Source organism: Pipra filicauda, unplaced genomic scaffold (assembly GCF_003945595.2).
Source record: "Pipra filicauda isolate LSUMZ 115617 unplaced genomic scaffold, ASM394559v2 scaffold101_size5749837_pilon, whole genome shotgun sequence".
NCBI lineage: Eukaryota > Metazoa > Chordata > Aves > Passeriformes > Pipridae > Pipra > Pipra filicauda.
Window position 1 is genome coordinate 30,339 of NW_024103452.1, and position 6,000 is coordinate 36,338.

Consider the following 6,000-nt stretch of genomic DNA (forward strand, 5'->3'; position numbering starts at 1 on the left):
CACTTTTTCTGCACAAGAGTGGGTCCCTTCCAACTTGGAATATTCTGTGATACTGTGGGAAGTGCTGCCTATGGCTGTCGGGGTGCTCATGGCCACAACAGGTGGATGGGGTGGCTGTGGGAGGCCGGGGCCACTTCTCTGCCAGCATGCCTTTGGTACTTGGCAGTGTGGGAGCCTGTACTTTGAGTTTGGGATGCTTTTAGTGCAGGGAATGCCAGTTGTGTTTGTCTTTGTTAATGTACTATAACACAGCAAACTCCAAAGGATAAGAATTTATTTTTTTTTTAGTAGATTAACATACCTCTGGAAGGAGCAAAGATAAAGCATATTACTGAAACAAAGGTGCTGTTTAAATCTTGTAATTCCATGTTGCTTTGGAATAACTGGGTTTAGGTCATATATTTGACAGTTTAATTGAAAGTTTCCCAAAGTGTGATAGGCAATGAATATGATACTGATACATTGCCTTTATCTCAGGGGACCTTTTCTTAAATGTGAGAAGGGTTATTAAGATGGAAAGCTTTCCTAGGATCTGCAATCAAAACATTCAGCAAAAACAAAAATACCAGGGCCAAAAACAACCTACAAGCTTTATCCTTCCTCCGACAGTTAATTCAGCAATTTGCGTACAGGATACAATGAAGCAAGAGTAGTTTTGATACATTCTATATTTTGAGGTAGCTTTAATTTGTCATTTGAGCATCTGCAGCTTGCTGTGATGGCAATGGTAAATGTAGTCTTGAGGCTTTCATTTTTTATTTTCACTCATTTGATTTTCAACCTGCAAATGACACTAAAAAAATTATCATAAGTAACCATTCTAACTTTTAATCTTATTTTAACATGCCGAAAACCTTACTGAAATGCTGTTAAGTATTAACTGAAAGTGGTGCATGATTCTGAAAATTGGAAAACATTCACTGCTACTGATAAAAGTATTTCTAGTCTATCCACACAGTGGTATAATATTACTTTTTCTGCAAAGGTCCTAAAGTTTGTTTAACATATAATCTTTGGCCAAACATGTTTGAGTTAACCTAGTCATGGTTTGGTTGTTTTGTGGTTTTTTTGTTTTTTTTTTTTGTGGGGGGGAAAGCAGCTAATTACTTTTTCTTCAGGAAAGTAGAAGAATACTGGCATGCTGTAGGAGATTTCCTATATAGCACTGTAGGATCTGAAATATTTTGTGTCATCTATACATTGACTATGTACTTAATGTGCTGCTTTTCCATCTGAGTTAACCACTCGTGATGTTGCTAATTAACCTGTATGGCACTCTTACTGAATTTGCACGTGGTGGGCGGCACAGAAATGTGTTAATTAAAAGTGTGTGTGGAAATAATTGAGGTACCCTGACTACCTGCAGCAAAACGCTAAGCCAAGACTGATTGCAATACTACAACTGTGCCTAAAAGCATATTAGACTGCAGTTTTTTTGTGCTAAGTACTGTACCCATATTAAACAAGTTATAATTTGAAAGAAAAGCCTGTATGAAAAACTGGAGCAAGATTCCGAGGTGGTTTTTTTTCATGGACTGCTCCACGTGTGCATTCACAGTCGTAATAAAATAAGTGTTGACAGTATTTACCGCTATTGTGACTTTTAGATTTGACATCCCTTCTGCTGGATACTAATTCTGAGAAGGCTAGTATTCACTAGGAGTTCATGTTGCCCATGGAATGTGATTGCAGTCATGTACAAGCATTGTATCCTTGCATTTTAAAAAAGGGTTTCAGTTAGAAATTACATGTAAAACCGTAACTAGAAAATATGCCTTCAGTTTCATAAAGCGTATTACAAAAAGAGTGAGCATTCCTAGTCTGTGGATTATAAATAAAGTTTACTTTTTATTTCCATTTTGAACTTCTTAAATGAATCTCCCAGATGTGTGTTTCCTCTTTGAAGATACCAGGAAAAGACAAATAACTGTTTATGTACATACAGACAGACTTATTTTTGCATTAATACTTGTTTTTGGTGAAGTGTTTAAGAACCAGCTGGACTGCCTCTTCAGCATTTACTCAGTAGCTCCTATGAGAGATGAATTCAACAAAGCACTTTTAGGAGCAGTGTCATACATAAAGTCCTAACCTGTTGTCTGCTTCTTTTATCTCTTCTTTACCTTTTTTAGTTTACAGAAGTAATTCCGTGGGTATGAAATTCTGAGATTTGTTTTTCTTTTTATTTCTATGGTTCTTTTCAAAATTACAGAGTTACTATATGTGGCAGTTAATAATTCCAATGAGAATCTTCCACTTAGATCTATCAAGCTGACATTATTTTTCTCACCACTGATTATAGGTCTGGGGAATCAACTTATTTGAAATTGATGCAGGCAGAAAGGGGGTCATATTGCAACCCCCATCCCTGGAAGTCTGTTGGTTGCTTCTGACTACGAGACAAAACTGTTCACAGGAGCTCTTAATGAGACTTGCTAGTTTTTTACCTGAATTGTGGGGGTTCTTTGAAGTTTTTTCAGGAAGAAATTTTATTTACCCTATTACAGAAAAATTGACTCAAACACACACAGATTCCTTATTTTATCCAAAAAAAAAAAAAAAAAAAAAGAGAGGTACCTCTCTGAAGACGTACCTCATAGAAACATATGGATAAACTGACAGTGTTCCACAAACTTGACTAAATAATGACTAGATGATTTTTTGAGAAATGGAAAAATTCAAATGAAAAATCTAATAAACTAGATAAATTTGTCATTGCTAACCATGTTGCTTAATCAGATTTATGGATTCCATATGCTCCATATGATGGCAACAAGAAAGGAACTTCAGAGCTCACTTTGGCCGTGTTCAAGGTTGCCCAGTTTAAGACTCTTTGTAACACTTCAGCTGAAGGTTGAGGTGATGATTTTGTAACATATACAGCTTAAAGCATAGAGTATTTTTAGCTACCAGATTTTTTTATCTTCCTTCTGCATGAAGAGCAGAAATGAAGTTGTTGACATGGAAAGATAAAAACCTATTTTTATTCTACACTGTAAGTTAATTTTTGCTACTAATTCAGTGACAGGCTGGCTGTTTGGTAGATTCATGTCATTGTGGACGTGAATTTCGTAAGTCCAGTCTTTCTCACCCAAGAAAGGATGCTACACTGTGAAATTAGAAAAGTACAAAGCTGCAGAGAGTCCTGACTTCTGAAGAGTTCCCCAGGTGCTTCTAAGTGTGTCAGTTGTGAGATGTTAGTAACAAGAAAACCTAATAGACTATCCTCTTTAAGGAAAAAAACCCTAATAGACTGTCTTCTTTAAGTAAAAGATAGAATATTTTCAGTTAGTTAAACAGTTTAGTTAACTGTTAAATTACTGTATATAAAGAATAAATAGTATGGGCAATATTTTAAAATCTGCGAGAAAACTTACCCTTTAAAAAGAGTCCAAGTGATTCAGTGGTTTTAGTGGTACCAAACTAAAGATTTGACATGTCCATTTAATTATGTTTATCTACTAATCCTTGTATGTTGTTTGAAACCTTGCTTGAAATGCCAGAGATGTCTCAACTTCAAGACTACACCTTAAATTCACATTTCTGTGAATGCAAATCACGTTGGTAGGTGTGAGAGTTTGCTTTTCGGAGCCTGTGTGGCATAGTGGCTTAGAGTACCAGCATTCCCTTTTACATAATTCAGACTCAGCATGGAATAGTTCATGAGTGGCAACGAATCTGGTGGTGCAGTTCTGCAAAGCTAACTGGCACACTTCAGAACTGCTTGTTCTGGAGAAGCTTGGGGCTTTCACAGACATGGATGTTGTTCACTAGTGGCAAGCTCTGAAGTGAAATGCTATGGTAGATTGTCAGCGCTAAAGAAAAAAAAAGGAAAGATGAAGACTTGATTAATTCCTAGATATTACACTTTATGATAATGGAAATTAACAAAGCAGGTATTTTATCTTTGTTGAATGACTTTATGTACTGTTATTGGTGCATTCAAATTGGAACTCATTCACTCTCCCAGCAGCAGGATCAGGTAGAGAATTGGAAGAGTAAAAGTGAAAAAAATCACAGATTGAGATAAAGACAGCTTAATAGGTAAAGCAAAAGCCATGCACACAAGAAAAATTAAACCAAGGAATTAATTCTCTGCTTTCCATGGGCAGGTAGGTATAGGGCCATCTCCAGGAAAGCAGGGCTCCATAACACGTAAGAGTTACTTGGGAAGACAAATGTCATTACTCCAAACATCCCCTCCTTCCCCTTCTTCCCCCAGCTCTATGTGCTGAGCATGACACCATACGGTCTGGAATACCTCTTTGTTCAGCTGGAGTCAGCTGTCCTGACTGTGTCCCCTCCCAACTCCTTGTGCACCCCCAGCCTCCTTGATGGTGGGGAGTACAAGGAGCAGAACAGGCCTTGACACTGCACAAGTGCAGCTCAGCAATAACAGAAACATCCATACATTTTCAACCCTTTTTTCAGCACAAATCAAAACCACAGCCCCAATACTAGCCAATGTGAAGAAAATTAACTCTATCCCAGCTAAAACCAGCACAGGTGTAAAACTTTGCAACATTTGCATTCCAATCTTTTCATTTCTTTTCCCCTTGAAGAAGTGAAAAAGGCCTTTTGCCATAACTTTTTATTCCCTCGTTTACTTCAAATAATAAATTGCAAAGTGTTTGGTCACTGTTTGAAATCAGGTGATTGCATTAGGTGATCTCTGTAAGTCAAAATTCCACACTTGGACTCATGTCCAGCAAAGGACCTTAGGAATGTTATTTTTCCTTTAAAGTTCTTAAAGTAACTTCTTGGTCAGAACCTTCAGCTTGAGTCAGTGGAAGTTTGTCCCAAGAAGGTAAGGGGAACTGCTGTACATAACATCTAGGACTGTTATAGATACTTACAGTGCTTATAGTATCAATGTGAAACTACAGTTAGCTGTCTGTGATTCTCTGACTCTCTCATATCTCTTTGACTCTATCATATCTCTTTCCATCTGGTAGTTTCAAGCTGCAGGATGTGGTTTTGTCCTTGGTCTTTCACCCTCTGTTGCTGCAGGTTTTTGTTCTCTCTTCTAAACTCACAAATCTGTTGTTGCATTTTCTTCATCTTGGCTTGCTCATTTTCAAATTCTGCTTGCAGGATTTTAAGCTGAGGAGCCAGCTTGTTATATTTAGATAGTGGCTGTTGACTTTCTGTTAAGCTACCATCTCTTTCTCCTTGGAATTTTGTTTCCAAGGACAGGAGCCATTTCTGTGTGTATTCTCACTTTCCTCCCTCAGTGCTGTGGGATGATGACCAAAGAGTCAGGTAAGGGCTAAGGATTGCTCTCTCTGGCATACACTGTGTGCATTCTGTCTTATCTTTGCAGATGGAGATCTGCATAGCTGATGTTGAGAAAGACTGACCTGGCCAAAAGAGGAGGTCTGTGGAGATAGGATGGTCCTGTTTGGGCTCAGAAGAATGAAACAAAGTCATATCACCAAAATTTCAAAGGACAGAATGGTGAAAAAGTAACTTTTGCCTGGCTAAGGGTGGTTTACATATTAAAATGCACAGCTCTGCATATGCTGATAAGCTTAATAAAGTACATGCTATTATGTGTATGACTCTATTACTCAAATTTTCACCTAGATCATGCTACACGTAGAGAGGGAGGAGGAGGATAAGATTGGGCTGTATATAAGGACCTATAAGGGGCTCCCCGATCTATGAGTGGAGAGAATCCCTCTATTGTTTCTATCTCCCTGCTTTTATTCTTCCTTGGAAGCAAGTGATATCTCAGAATGTGGGAGTAAAGAGTCCTTACCAGCTTTCAGAACATCCTAGGGGAGCAACCACTTTCTATCATCAACTAAATAGAATAAGGAGAGGTCGCGTGGCTTGACAGCATTTTAATTCAGAGAAGATGGAAAGGCAGTTAAGGATAAATTTGAGTAAACTTCATCCATACTGTTACCACTCTAGTGGAGTTGTGTCATTCTGCTATTGCAAAAAAAGAGGTGACACCCTCTGTTCAGTTTATGCAAACTATTTTTCCACTAACTT